Raw genomic sequence first — 16,243 nt, 5'->3', positions numbered from 1 at the left:
AAGAAGATAGTCGGGATCGAGCCCGGTTCTCTGGCCATGTAAGGCAGCGATTCTAACACTGCGCCACTGTGCCTCCCCATACTGTTGCTCCAGAGGCAGCATCCATGTAGCAGTTGTCTTTTCAGTTAATTTTTAGACCTTTCGAACCTGATGCTTGACTTCCTCATAACCAAGATTCTGTTTCCATCAGGCTATTTTGCCACTCCCTTCCAGTTCTGGTCTTCAGATTCCATCTGACTCATTTATTTTCAACAGCAGAGTCGTCTCTTGCGTAACATCTATTACATGGGTGATGAAACAACTTAAGTTGCCTCATAGAGAGTTAGACAAAACATAAATTCAATGTCACTGAAAGAAGACCAAAGAGCTTGAGTAATGGAAATAAGAACTGGCTAAAGTAAATGGTTCCCAATTTCTGCTCTGCTGATCTCAGCCTTGAATATATTCAGTAACTTTGGACAGGTACATGGATAGGATAGGGTTTACAGGGTTATGGGCCAAGCACGAGCAGGTGGGACTAGTGTGGGTGTGGCATGTTGGTCAGCGTGGGCAAGTTGGATTGAAGGGCCTGTTTTCATGCTGTATGACTTTATAACAGTATGACTGAGTAATCATAGCTATCTAAGATTTTTTTAAATCTTGTAAAGGATAACTTTCTACAGCAAGAAAACTCTCCTTATCTCATTCCTAAATGGCTGACTTCCTTTTGTGAGACTGTGCCACTTATTTCTAGATTCCAACATTGGAAGCATCAGAGGGAAAGATAGGATCCAAGGCAATTTGTCAAATTGGATCAAAAATGACTTTGAGATAGAAGGAAGAAACTGATGGTTGAGGGTTGTTTGCATAATTGGAAGTTTCTAACGAGTGATGTTCCACTAGGATCTGTACTGGAAGCTTTGCTGCATCTTATACACACTAATGGCCTGGATATGAATGTAGGAGGTGTGATTAAGAAGCTCACAGATGACATGAAGATTGGTGATGTTGATAGTGAGGAAGATACTCTTTGGCAACAAAGTAAAATTGATGAGATGGTGAGATGGGCAGGAGAAAGGCAGGTTGGAAATGTGGGATGATACACATAGCGAGGACTGATAAAGGGGTGACGTTCGAGTCGAGACCCTTAGGAGCTGAACATGTGTAACCTTCGTCAGAATACGCCATAGCTCAGTGGATGATGCTGGGTGACTTTTGCTCTGGTTTGGAAGCAACAAAGGATGAACAATTTCCTATCCGCCTTGTACAGTACAATTCTGTAGACAAGAATGACTGAGAAGAGAACTGGCCCAATGACACTGCTTTTGCATAACCTCCATTTTCACTGGCATTAGGTTTGCAATAGATCTGACTTCTATTATGGCCATGATTTAACAGAGATAGAATAGAGTAACAAAAAGCCCCTGTCCCACTTTCACGACCTAATTGGCGAGTTTGCCCTTGACTCTTACTCGCAGCATGGTCGCCACGAGGTCGTAGGACGTCTTCGTAAATCTTCCTCATGCTCGTGAGTGGTCTCCGCGTACTCGTGGCCTCAAGTAGGTCGCGGCGTTTTTTCCAGCCTGATAAAAAATGTCCACGAGTAAAAAAAAGGTCGGCATGGAAAAAATGGATACTTTTTACTCGTAGGTAGGTCGTAGTAGGTCGTGATGGTAGTCGTAGATAGTCGTAGGTCGGTAACTGGCCCGAGAACAAAATTCCAAACATGACATCATTTTATCATGTGATTATTTTCCACTCGTAGCTAGTCGCAGTTGGTCTTAGGTGTGGAAGACTGAGGTCGAGGGGGGTCATAGGAGGTCGTAGACAGAGTCGTAGGAGGTCTTTTACTTCGGCGAGTCAACACGACCTTGACATTTTTTTCAACTCCTCTAGGATCTTCTAAACTCGTGGATGAGGTCATCCGAGTGGGACAGGACCTTAACTCAGTGGGACAGGCAGCATCCCTGGAGAGAAGGAATGGGGGACATTTCGGGTCGAGACCCTTCTTCAGACCCGCAACGTCACTCATCCCTTCTCTCCAGAGATGCTGCCTGTCCCGCTGAGTTACTCCAGCTTTTTGTGTCTATCTTCGGTGTAAACCAGCATCTGCAGTTCCTTCTTACACAAGGAATAGAGTCAAACTGTTGGGAGCAGCCAAGTTTACGAAGGGTTCTGCTCAGTCCCTCTGTTGGAAGAGTTGAAGGCTTTTGGAAAGTCAATAAAGACTGTGTATTAGATGATACAGCTCCCTGCATTTTTCTTGCAAATGAATATCATGTCTATTTATTGCAATAAAATTGCTGACAGGCGTAAATAAGCATTAGAGTTTTAAATAGAATTTAATCAATGATGACACAGATCTGCTTCAATATTCAGGTTGTCTGTGCCAGATTGTGAGCAATCCTTCACACAGTCTGTTTAGTAACCATGTCCAAATAATGGTAGAACTAGCTATCATAGAGATCTGCTTAATTACTATCAGCTTAATTTAAATGCATATTCGCCAATCCTTGAGTTTGACAGTTTTGGATACAGCTACAGAATGAACATGGAGACTCGGAGTGGAATATGGAATGGGTCCGAAGTACTATCTTTCAGAGATAATGACTAGGGAGTGAGTTAGGAGGACTATCGTTTAGACATAATGCTAGACATGTTTCCATTCTCAAGTGTGCATCAATGTTTGAAGAAGAACAGGAGTCCAGCCAACAATTTCTTCACCACTGACAATGTCAAGCTTAGATTAGTCAATGGTTTACTCATTCATGCCATCTATTGACCTAGTCAAGTCAAGTCAAGTCAAGTCAAGAGAGTTTATTGTCATATGTCCCAGATAGGACAATGAAATTCTTGCTTTGCTTCAGCACAACAGAATATAGTAGACACGAATAAAGAACATATCAGTGAGTCCATACACCATTATATAAATATATACACACATCAATAAATAAGCAGATAAAGTGCAAATAAACAGATAATGGTGTTCAGAGACTTGTTTCAGTTGAGTTTAATAGCCTGATGGCTGTGGGGAAGTAACTATTTCTGAACCTGGACGTTGCAGTCTTCAGGCTCCTGTAACTTCCACCTGAAGGTAGCGGGGAGATGAGTGTGTGGCCAGGATGGTGTGGGGCCTTGATGATGCTGCCAGCCTTTTTGAGGCAGCGACTGCGATAGATCCCTCGATTCAGATTCAGATTTAACTTTAATTGTCATTGTCAGTGTACAGTACAGAGACAACGAAATGCAGGGATGGAAGGGAGGTCAGAGCCGATGATGGACTGGGCAGTGTTTACTATTTTTTGTAGTCTTTTCCGCTCCAGGGCGCTCAAGTTGCCGAACCAAGCCACGATGCAACCGGTCAGCATGCTCTCTACTGTGCACCTGTAGAAGTTAGAGAGAGTCCTCCTTGACATACCGACTCTCCGTAATCTTCTCAGGAAGTAGTTTCATTTATTTATGTTTTCTTAGGTGGGTAATATGTGTTGGTTGAAGAAAATGTTTGAGAAATACGAAAACTTCAACAGAAAAAAAGAAATGCCAGCTCTTTTACCAGAATAGGCGATTGGAATCTTGAGAATATAACATTGTAGCACATAATGTGTGTAAGCATCTGAGAAGAACAAAATAAACACTGCACTCCTTGAAATGTTATTCCCAAACATTTTGGTCTGTTTGTTACATGGTTCTGATACATTCTGCAGAGCTATAATAAACATACAGCTTTATTCCTGCTTAGGAATGAAGCTGTATGTTTAGGAACTGTAAGTCCTCAGACAGGAAGGCTCTGCAGAGGGTAGTGAGGGGAGCAGAGAGGATCATTGGCGTCGCCCTAACCTCGGTTACAAGAACTGTTCCAGAGCCGTTGTCTGAAAAAAGCTGTGAGAATAGCTAAGGCCAAACTGCACCCCCTCCACACACATCTGGATCTCCTACCAGACTGATTCCTGGGATGTCAGGACTGTCATATGAAGAAAGACTGGATAGACTTGGTTTATACTCTCTAGAATGTAGGAGATTGAGAGGGGATCTTATGGAAAAATTACAAAATTCTTAAGGGGTTGGACAGGCTAGATGCAGGAAGATTGTTCCCGATGTTGGGGAAGTCCAGTACAAGGGGTCACTGCTTAAGGATAAGGGGGAAATCCTTTAAAACCGAGATGAGGAGAACTTTTTTCACACAGAGAGTGGTGAATCTCTGGAACTCTCTCCACAGAGGGTAGTTGAGGCCAGTTCATGGCTATATTTAAGAGGGAGTTAGATGTGGCCCTTGTGGCTAAGGGGATCAGAGGGTATGGAGAGAAGGCAGGTACAGGATACTGAGTTGGATGATCAGCCATGATCATATTTGAATAGCGGTGCAGGCTCGAAGGGCGAATGGCCTACTCCTGCACCTAATTTCTATGTTTCTATGTTTCTGCCATCCGGCAAGAGATACCGTAGCATCAAAGCCCGGTCTACCAGACTGCTAAACAGCTTCCTGCCACAGGCTGTGAGGCTGCTAAACAGTCACTCCACCTGATTCTGCTGCTTTGCACTGACATTTTAATAACTCTGGCACTGGCCACTCAAATCAGCTGCCCCGGACATTCTAATGACTGTTTTTACTGTATTTTAGTTGTTGCTGTTTTACCTGCTTCATTCATTTACCTGCCTCTTTCATCAGGGACTGGATTGTTTTCACTGTTATTATGTGTGAAATGTTTAAGTTTTATGTGTGATGCTCCGGTATTCCCTGGGAAACGTCTTCTCATTTTGCACTGTACAACTGTTGCTTTGCAAGATGACAATAAAGGTTGATTGATTGGTTGATCCAGCTCTATCGCTCCTTTTGAGTATTTAAAATTTGGGCAGGAGGTAATTCACCACACTTCAACCTACCACGCGTGCACTGTAGAGTGCTGGCTTCATGATGCCAATCCCACTACTGTACATGGTTTTGAAGATAATTATATTTTCTGTTCCAACATCCACCAGCAGCTCAGCATTATGCTGAGTAAGTGTGTGAAACTTTCCCAGACGAAATGAAACTCCTCATCAAAACTTTGCAAAAGTCTCTTTATTCTTTAACACAAATCAGATGTGAGTGAATGTGTGAGTATCTCGCACGATAGATCCCACAAGAGAAGAGCAGATGGGTTTCTATTTCTGTGGTGCTGGGTGATAATTTGATCCATTTTCAGCACGTATGTTGCATGCCATTTGATCGGTAACAAACACATCACCTTTGCCTCACCTCAACAACACCAAAGCCAGCTTACTGCCCAAAGTCACCCACCCAGTTACTTGTGAATCTTGTGTAGGAAGGAACTGCAGATGCTGGTTTACCCCGAAGAGAGGCACAAATTGCTGGAGGAACTCAGCAGGAGAGGCCGCATCTGTGGAGAGAAGGAATGGGTGACGTTTTGGGTCGAGATCCTTCTTGTCTGAAGACGGGTCTCGATCTGAAACGTTACCCATTCCTTCTCTCCAGAAATGCTGCCTGTCCCGCTGAGTACCACCAGCATTTTGAGTCTACCTACTGTTGAATCGTCATCTTTTAACAATGAATTGGACATTTTGTGTGCACTTTCACGAGCATCAACCCATGATTTAAATAGTAAAGTAGAATCTTAACATTTCCAAATCTATGGAGACCAATGCAATGGGCCAGGTATGGACTTGAAGAAAGGAGTAAGTGCAAATTCTCCCTTATACCCAAATCCACCAACAGCCCAACACACCACCACAACTCTTGACCCTTATGCCCCTGTCCCACTTAGGAAACCTGAACGGAAACCTCTAGAGACGTTGCGCCCCACTCAAGGTTTCCGTGCGGTTCCCGGAGGTTGCAGGTAGTTGCCGGAGGTTGCAGGTAGTGGAAGCAGGTAGGAAGACTGACAAAAACCTCCGGGAACTGCACGGAAACCTTGGGTGGGGCACAAAGTCTCCAGAGGTTTCCGTTCAGGTTTCCTAAGTGGGACGGGCATTAGACACACATGAAATATGCACAGCAGATTTGAATTTCCAGGCCATTTTTCTGACACTGAGCGATATAAATAACTGTGCGGCAGAGCTGTACTTTAATGAATGGTATCACCCACACCCACACTGGGAACACCCAGTCATTAAATCACATCTAAAATCTGCAGGAAAGATTAATCTGAAATATCTAGGCAGATTCACTGAATGACAGTTTGACCACCTCGAAAAGATCATCCACACATTCATCTCCTCCCGCCTAGATTACTGCAACTCCCTTTACACTGGCATCAGCCGATCTTCCCTGTCCTGCCTGTAACTGGTCCAAAATGCCACAGCGAGACTCCTGACGGGCACCCGAAAAAGGGACCACATCACTCCGATTCTGGCCTCTCTCCACTGGCTCCATATGCGGTTACGAATAAATTTCAAGATCCTTCTTTATGTCTACAAAGCCCTTAATGGGCTTGCCCCCATCTACATCAAAAGTGCTTACCCACCACACCACCTCCAGGTCCCTCAGATTGGCCGACTTGGGGTTACTGAACATCCCGCGGTCTAGGCATAAGCTCAGGGGTGACCGCGCCTTTGCGGTTGCAGCTCCTACACTGTGGAACAGCATCTCCCTTCCCATCGGAACTGCCCCCTCCTTTAAATCGACACATAAAACCCATCTTTACTCTCAAGCCTTTCTTGACGTCCTCTGAGGGAGGGCTATATGTATGTATTTATGTATGTACTTAATCTATGAACCAATGTTAGTACCTCCACCAATGTAAAGCACTTTGGCCAACGAGAGTTGTTTTTTAAATGTGCTATAGAAATAAAAGTGACTTGACTTGACTTGACACCATTGAAATATAATTAAAGTTCATTGACATCACTACTGTAAATTAAAAATCCATCAGTTACTATGGTCAAGGCATAATGTGTGCTTTTAAATGCTTCTGGCCATGATATTTCCAGCAAAGAGAAGATTCATTGTTTTAAACAATATAAATATCCTACCATGGACTACGTCTAGGAAGGAAATGCAAATACTGCTTTAAACCAAATGTTAATCCTGGCTAAATTGGAGCAGCCAGGACATTAAAATTGAGTAAAGGCTTGTGTGCTGCTAGGCCATTTTGGTCAAGTTAAATGTGCCTTTTGCAGAACTGGGACCAGCTGCTGAATGGTGCCAGTTTGCCTGTGGCCTAGAGAAGAGCTGTAGGGAAAGAATGGGACACCTGCAGGTTCTTACAATAAGGTGTAAATTGCATGGAACTGATTGGGCCACTGCAAACCAGATATACATAGTATAAATAATATTGCGGGATGGTCATCCTGTTAATTGATGATTGGTCGACTGGTGAGCCTTGGAGGAACTGTCTGAATCTCAGGGCACATGTTGCTATGTTTGCTTCCTTCTGGCAGCTCCTTTGGAATACAATGTATTAGTTACTGTATTATTGGGTTAGGGAACTGTCTATCATGTACTGTGTTAATCGATATATGTTATTGGACTGTATAGAGACCACACCCATGTGGTTCGGCCCCTCAAGGTTCAGGGACCTATAAAAGGTAGCTCCTACGAGGTCCGATGTTGATCTTCTGGAAGAACGCTTGGGACTACATGACCTTTTGGAGTGTCTCTGCTTGCACGGGGCTGGAAGGGCTTGGCCAAGCAGATACAAGGATCAAATCCGCGGTGGTTAGGTGTAGTAGGAGGGAACTGTTGTTGTGTTATTCAAAATAAAGTTTAGTTGTGCAAGTGCTTGATTCAGTATTTTATTGACTGAAGCTAGACTGGGGGAGTTTAGAATGAGCTATTTACACAAAGATAGACACAAAATGCTGGAGCAACTCACCGGGTCAGGTAGCATCTCTGAAGAGAAGGAATGGGCAATGTTTCGGGTCGAAAAGTTTGGGATCTGAGCTACTCCAGCATTTTGTGTCTGTCTTCCTACCATGGGCTATATTGTTCACTGTTTTTAATTAAAAGAGGCATACAGAATATCAATATGGATGCAGAAGGGATTTACTGAAATGATTCTTGGAATGAGGGTTTTCAGATATATAGATGGTCGAGGGCTGGACCTATATTCCGTGAAACAAAGGAGATTTCAATCAGATCTAAATGACATATTTCAAATGGAGACGAAGTCAATAGAACACTCAGTGAAAATAGGTCCCAATAGCAGATGGTTCAACACGAGAAGACATAGAATTGGGGCAGTTGCAAAAACAGCAGAACATAGGTTACATGTAGTGCGTAGTTAATTCCGATTAATCTGGAATGCACTGCCATGGTAGTTGTGGAGGTAGATTGAGTAGCCTAGTATCAAAACAAGATGAACTGACACATAGTAAACATCAATTTGCACACATATTAATTAGCCATGCAGGCTCTCAAATCTTCTCTCTTTAAGCTGAATATTTTTTTAATTCATTCATCTCCCTTTGTCCATTGGCTGGTCTTTTTTAAGTTGACAGCTTACCTTTTGTTTTGGAAATTCCTCACCCTTTAGTCACCCCTTAACCTGAAACTGAGATTCTCATTCCCCTGTTGCAAAATCGCAAGAAATCTCACTCGTAACTTTCTATATTTCAGGAAATAATAGCTGAAGGTAAACTTTCTTCATTTCACCTTTAGTGCCCAGTTAATATTTTGTTCGCCCTATTGTCTACCCCTTCTAGGCAAAGATATTATTTTAAGTTCAAGTTTAAACTTAAATAAAGCACGGAAACAGGCCCTTCGGCCTATCGGGATGGACAGAGTTGACGTAAAAAAGCTTTTCCCACTGAGAGTAGGGAAGATTCAAACAAGGGGACATGACATGAGAATTAAGGGACTGAAGTTTAGGGGTAACATGAGGGGGAACTTCTTTACTCAGAGAGTGGTAGCTGTGTGGAATGAGCTTCCAGTGAAGGTGGTGGAGGCAGGTTCGTTTTTATCATTTAAAAATAAATTGGATAGTTATATGGATGGGAAGGGAATGGAGGGTTATGGGCTGAGCGCAGGTATATGGGACTAGGGGAGATTATGTGTTCGGCACGGACTAGAAGGGTCGAGATGGCCTGTTTCCGTGCTGTAATTGTTATATGGTTATATTATATGGTTCTGCACCGACCAGTGATCCCTGCACGTTAATTCTATCCTACACACACTAGGGACAATTTACACTTATTAACCTACAAATCTGTACGTCTTTGGAATGTAGAAAGAAACCAAAGTTCTCAGAGAAAACGCACGCGGTCACTGGGGAAACGTACAAATTGTGTTCAGACAGCATCCGTAGTAAGGCAGCAATGGCCCCACTGTGCTGCCCAATATTTGTTGCACAATATCCAGAAATTAACCAAAGTATTGCAGATGTGGTCAGTCCAGGCTTTTTTTGTGGTTGAAATGAAGCATTCTACATTTCTTTATATTCTGACATTTCTATTTTCATTTCCGATTCAAAAGCAATGAAGAAGTGGGGAACCAAGCCAAATGTAGAAAATACAGAGATCAACAAATTGGAATAAAAGAGACAAATGATGAAAATAGATTGGTGGCTAATATAATAGAATATAATATAATCGAAGTTTGTAAACACAAAATACCACAGAGAGTTAATCAAAAAAAGAATGTGGCAAACTAGAAGCCAAAAAGTAGACTTTCACGGAGGCAGGGAACATAATTAAGATAAGAGATAAATATTTGACATCTGTCTACTCATTTAAGGATGTGGCCAAGTTAGTAACAATGACCACAAGACAAACTGCTGGAGGAACTCAGCAAGTCAGGCAGCATCTGCGGAAGGAGAATTGTGACCAAAGATGTCCTCTGTCCATTTCTCTCCACAGACTGCTAAGTTCCTCCAGCATTTATTTTTTTGTTCAAGATTCCAGTATCTGCGGTCTCTTGTCTCTCTTGTAACACCAGGAGGATAAAACTAGAGAAAGAGGAGGTAGACAAAAATGGAAGTTAGATTTCACCCATTTTATTTGGTCTCCATTTGTCGACTTCTTAGAAGCATATGGTGCAATACAAATGTAGAAAAGACCCGTTTCAGTACTGGGTGGTCAAGAATAACAAATAGCTATCTCTCCTTTATTCTTCTGCTTTCTACCCTCTGCTTTTCTCGTCATTTTCTTTCTTTTCTCATTTTCCTTTTCTCACTTTCTGATATCACACACTTCTCTATTTCTTTTCTATTCTTTTTCTGTCTCCTTTTTATTGCTAAAATAAAAATAATAAGAAGCTGTACATGAATTGTAACATGCCAATATATACTAGGTACCTATGGTGTCATATTATTGTACTTACTTCTAATAAAAATTAAAAATAAAATAAAAAAAGATTTCACCCTTTTTTGGGTGACTAAATATGTGCCATTTTTTGTATGTAATAAAAATATTGATCAATTGAAGCATCTTCGGGATAAGATTTATTCACATTTGAAGAAGCACGGACTGAACTAGAAGATTATGGCACATGATATTTGTGGTGTGTTGGTAGATTCAAAACTAATTTGCCCATAGAAGACAAAGAGTCATGGTGGAATGGTAGGAAGGAACTGCAGATGCTGGTTTACACCAAGGATTGACACAAAATGTTGGAGTAACTCAGCGGGACAGGCACCATCTCTGGTGAGAAGGAATGGGTGACATTTCAGGTCAAGACCCTTCTTCAGACTGACAAATGCATTTTGTTGTCTCTGTAATGACAATGAAGAATCTGAATCTGAAATGTGAAGAAGGCTCTCAACCCAAAACGTCACCAATTTCTTCTCTCCATGGTGTTGTGGTGGAATGGTGTTATTCCGACTGGAGGTCTGTGACCAGTGGCGTTCCACAGTGTGTGATATAGCCAAATGATTTGGACAAATGCAGATGGGCTGATTAATAAATTGGCAGGCAACGCAAAAATGAGAAGGATTGTGGATGATTATGAAGGTTGTCAAAGGACATAGCCAGATATAGATCAGTTGGAAATTTGAGTGGAGAAATCGCGGATGGCATTTAATCTGCAGAAGTGTGAGGTGTTGCACGTTGGGAGATCAAAGGTGAGGGGCAAGAGTGCAGTAAATGTTGGATCCTTCAGAGCATTGGTGTACAGGGGGTTTTGGGTGCAAGTCCTTGGCTCCATGAAAGTGGCAACACAATTGGATGGAGTGATAAAGGAGGGGTTGCTTTAATTGCGTATGAAAGTAGGGAAGCCATGTAGAAGCTGAGTACAATTTTGGTTAGGCCACGCTTGGAGTATTGGGTGCAGTTCAGACCATCCCATTACAGGAAGAATGCTGAGCCTTTGGAGGGGCTGTAGAAAATGTTCACCACAATACTGTCTCGTGATTAAAGAGTTTTGGTTATTAGGAGACTATTTGGCTACATAAGAGACTAGTGATCAAAATTAGAGCACATGGTATTAGGGGTAGGGTATTGACATGGATAGAGAACTGGTTGGCAGACAGGAAGCAAAGAGTAGGAATTAACAGGTCCTTTTCAGAATGGCAGGCAGTGGCTAGTGGGGTGCCGCAAGGCTCGGTGCTGGGACCACAGTTATTTACAATATATATTAACGATGTAGACGAGGGAATTAAATGTAACATCTCCAAGTTTGCCAATGACACAAAGCTGGGTGGCAGAGTGAGCTGCGAGGAGGATGCTATGAGGCTGCAGGGTGACTTGGATAGGTTGGGTTAGTGGGCAGATGCATGGCAGATGCAGTATAATGTGGATAAATGGGAAGTTATCCACTTTGGTGGCAAGAACAGAAAGGCAGATTATTATCTGAATGGTGTCAGATTAGGAAAAGGGGAGGTGCAATGAGACCTGAATGTCCTTGTACATCAGTCACTAAAAATAAGCATGCAGGTACAACAGGCAGTGAAAAAAGCTAATGGCAAGGAGGTCCTACTGCAGTTGTTCAGGGCCCTGGTGAGACCGCACCTGGAGTATTGCGTGCAAGTTTGGTCTCCTAATCTGAGGAAGGACATTATTGCTATTGAGGGAGTGCAGCGTAGGTTCACCAGGTTAATTCCCAGGATGGCGGGACTGATGAAAGAATGGGTCGACTGGGCTTGTATTCACTGGAATTTGGAAGGATGAGAGGGAAATCTCATAGAAACATATAAAATGATAAGAATTGGACAGGCCAGATGCAGGAAAAATGATCCCGGGGTTGGGGGAGTCCCGAACCTGGGGTCACAGTTTAAGAATAAGGGGTAGGCCATTTAGGACTGAGATGAGGAGAAACTTTTTCACCCAGGGAGTTGTGAATCTGTGGAATTCTCTGCCACAGAAGGCAGTGGAGGCCAATTCACTGGATGTTTTCAAGAGAGCGTTAGATTTAGCTCAAGGCAAAAAGAATCAAGAGATATGGGGAAAAAGCAGGAACGGGGTACTGATTTTGTATGATCAGCCATGATCATATTGAGTGGCAGTGCTGGCTCAAAGGACCGAATGGCCTAAACCTATTTTTCTATGTTTCTATGTTTCCTCTGAGAGATTGGGCAAACTTTGATTCTTTTCTGTGGAGCAGGGAGGTTGATGGGTGGACCAGATAAAAGTATATAAAATTACGAGAGGCATAGATAGGGTAGACAGTCAGAGTCATTTTCCCAGGTTGAAAATGTAAAATACCAGGTGGCATAACTTTCAGGTGAGAGGGGGAAGGTTTGCAGGAGATTTGTAAAGGAAGTTTTTACAGAGAGAATGATATATGCCTGTAACATGCTGCCAGGGGGGATAGGGGGTAGTGGATATAATAGCAATTTTAAGAGGCATTTAGAGAGCCACATGGAAAGGGAAGGAATGCAGGGATATAAACCATTGTTTAGGAAGGAACTGCAGATGCTGGTTTACACCGAAGATAGACACAAAATGCTGGAGTTACACAGCGGGACAGGCAGCATCTTTGGAGAGAAGGAATGGGTGATGTCTCGGGTCTTCTTCAGAATGAAAGTCAGAGGAGAGGGAGTCTAGAGACATGGAAGGGTTAGGTGTGAAAATGACAGATCAAAGCAGACAATGGTAAGGAAATGTAGAATGGTTCATTGTTAGCTGAAGGGAAGGTGACAAGGAGGCTTACAATCAGTAAAAATTAATCGGAAGGACAGTGAAACCGGTCGGAGAACGAGGGTGGGGGAGGGATGGAGAGAGGGGGGGAAGCAAGGGTTACTTGAAATCAATATTCACACCGCTGGGTTGGAGGCTGCCAAAGTGAAACAGAACATTTACAGGCATCGTGGTCAGCACAAACATAGTGGGCCTCGGAGCCTGTTCTTGAGTTGTACTTTTCTGTCCCCTTGCTTTTGTGGTTTTCTCCTGCTGAGGTGCGTTAGAAGCCAATGTGCAAGTTCACAGAAGGCAGCTGCTTCCTGAGCTGGCAGCTGCTGTCTCATTTGCACATTGCCTGCTGGGGAGTGACGTCAATGAGCTCCCACCCTGGGAACCACACGGGCTGCCATGTAGATGGAGTACACGGGAAAGTGTCGCGGATATGGATGGATGTAAGGAATCTGAGGCAACAGCTTAAATCAGGAGGAGGGGAAATGGAGAGGGGAGGGGCAGATTGGGGAAGATAAAAAGTTAACTGATGCAGTTTTGGATAAAGGGGTGGCTCAATCTATGGAACAAGCCCAGGGAGACAAGAGTGTTTTATTGTCATATGTCCCAGATAGAACTATGAAATTCTTACTTGCAGCATCACAGCAGAATATGTAAACACAGTACACTGTAAACAATATAATAAATGCGAAAAACAGTTCAGCGTGTGTATATATACACATACCCACACGTACATACCTGGGACTAGACTGCTGTCCAATGATTATTTGCAGCACGGAAAGTGCCATCTGGTTCACAGGTGCTGCATCCTTTGTCTGCGCAAATCTGAGGAAGGGCCTCGACCCAAAACGTCACCTATCCGTGTCCTCCGGGGATGCTGCTTGACCTGCTGAGTTACTCCAGCACTTTGTGTCCCTTTGGGACCATTTGGCTTGGTTTGGTTTATTATTATGATGTGTACTGAGAAACAGTGAAAAACGTTGCTTTGCGTACTGTCCCAGCAGATGAGATATCACCTTACATTCACACTTTGTACCCATCCATATATCTCCAGTCTCCCTCGCCCCCGAGGAAGACTGAGGAAAGGTCTCAACTCGAAACGTCACCCGTTCCTTCTCTCCGGAGATGCTGCCTGTCCCGCCCGCTGAGTTACTCCAGCATTTTGTGTTTGTCTGAGATATTACAACACATGAATACAAGAGAAAATAAACTGAGTGCAGAAAAAAAGTGTTGTAGTTATGGAGAAAGTGCAGATTGAGAATAATGGCCCTACCCACCCCCTCCCCCCCCCCGTCCCCTCCCCCCCCCCCTCCCCCTCCCCCTCCCCCCCCCCCTCCCCCCCCCCCCCCCTCCCCTCCATGCACTTCACTATATGAGCTTTATATTTATATTTAGCCTTGCGGGCAATTTGTTCCCAATCAAACAGTGGAGGCATCAGTGAATGTTGTACCTGCAAACATGAAACTGGAGCATACTGTCCAGCACGCTGTGTCAGCTCTATCATGCAGGAAGATGGTGGCTGATCTTTTCCTTCAGGCCCACACACTTCTGCATCACCCCACATCTCTTTGCGATTAACTCACTATCTAACAATCAATCATATCGGCATCTTGAAACAACTTTGTTGACAGGGCCCACGGGTGGGGAATTCCAAAAATGTACTCCTTCTGGGTAAAGACATTTCTGTCCCTGATTGCCGAACCAGTATTTGGAGTCTGTGACCACAGACGTTCCACAGCCCAGCCAAGGGGAACATCGTCTAATTTGTCAAACCCCTTAAAAATATTGTGCAATTCAATGAGAATATCTCTTACTCTTCTTATAATCAAGAATTAAGGACTCTATGCGATTGAAACAAATCACCCCTACGCTTGTACTCAAACATGTTTTATTTTAACCATGTAAAATGTAAACCATTTTTCACCAGATATTTATGTTTTTCAGTTACATATATAAAGAGAGAAATGTAGACGTTATTAATAGTCTTGTTTCTGTAGGGGCTGTTACTAAGCAACTGCCAGGCACTGATGGTTCTACTGAAAATGCAGGGAATTGTATTTGGAACTTGAATGCATTTCACAGCATAATGTGCTTCAAGTCATTTTTAAAACTATTATCAGTCTTCGAAGGGCAAAAAGTTTGTATTTTTAGTCCAACCAGCATCTTACCAATCATTTTGAAATATTAGCCGTTTGTGAATTAGGTATTTCTTTGCACCATATTTATGATTTGTGATTTACACATACTGTACTTTCCATCATAAATTGGACAATGAGCTGATGTTCTCCAGTGCCTGAAATTTTTTTTAAATTGTGAATGAAAACATTACCTTTTGGCGAGCCGAGACGATGAGTGAATTCAAAGGGTTTTATTTTGAACGGTAAAACAATGAATAAACTCGAGTCGCTAAGACAGCCGACAAAACGATGTTGCATCCACTTGCGCTAGAATGAATTAACTCGGCATTAAGTTGAATAACGCTCCCCGCGCCCACGTTACTGGAGCAGTCAATCCGAGGGTTTGACTACCCCAAGGCATCACCAGGTGCCGCTACAACCTCCATCATTTACATCTTACCCTCAGATCCCGTTTATGATTTGTTTGTACCTCAATAGTCTCCATGCCTATTCTCCATAATGCCCCTGTCCCACTTAGGAAACCTGAACGGAAACCTCTGGAGACTTTGTGCCCCACCCAAGGTTTCCGTGCGGTTCCCGGAGGTTTTGTCCGTCTCACTAATGGTCGAAAGTGGTTTCCGCTTCTTCTATGTTCCGGCGATTATTTCAAAAAATTCAAAACCGGTCGCGACTAAAAATAGGTTGCCGTTTTAAAAATCGGTAATTTTTTAGTTGAAGCCGGTTGCGATGCTAGTTGAAGGTGGTTGCCGGAGGTTGCAGGTAGTGGACGGTAAGACCTCCCTGGTGGAATAAAACTGGGTGAAAAAAAGGTCTTATCTTCCACTACCTGCAACCTTCAGTGTACACCAGCATCTGCAGTTCCTTCCTACGTGCTTCCATTCTTTATATCCAAGGTGATTCATGTGCATTTGTTATTCTGTCACTGAAAGCGTTGCACAATTGCAGAAACACCTACAGATAAACATTCTCTGTTGCATACGTCACAAACGGAAGCAAGATCCATTAGCCATCAGTAATAAAGACATTATAAAGAAAGCATGAAACACTCATCAGGTCACTTCTGTGAAAGGATGCCATAACGGATGCCATTATTACAGGTGTTAGGGGCTATGGGGATAAGGCAGGAG

The 16,243-nt window shown here is 43.1% G+C and overlaps 1 protein-coding gene across 1 annotated transcript in view; it reads right to left on the bottom strand.

Annotated features, from left to right (window-relative positions):
• Positions 1–14,126, bottom strand: part of ccny (cyclin Y) — a 214,186-nt gene extending 200,060 nt beyond the window's left edge. The window contains exon 1 of the mRNA XM_055665294.1: positions 13,717–14,126. The gene's annotated coding sequence lies outside the window, so the exon portion shown is untranslated. The remainder of the gene's footprint in view (positions 1–13,716) is intronic.
• Between the last annotated feature and the right edge of the window lie 2,117 nt (positions 14,127–16,243).

Source organism: Leucoraja erinacea, chromosome 2 (assembly GCF_028641065.1).
Source record: "Leucoraja erinacea ecotype New England chromosome 2, Leri_hhj_1, whole genome shotgun sequence".
NCBI lineage: Eukaryota > Metazoa > Chordata > Chondrichthyes > Rajiformes > Rajidae > Leucoraja > Leucoraja erinaceus.
Note: the sequence above shows the minus strand (reverse complement) of the source record. Positions and strands in the feature narration are given on the sequence as shown.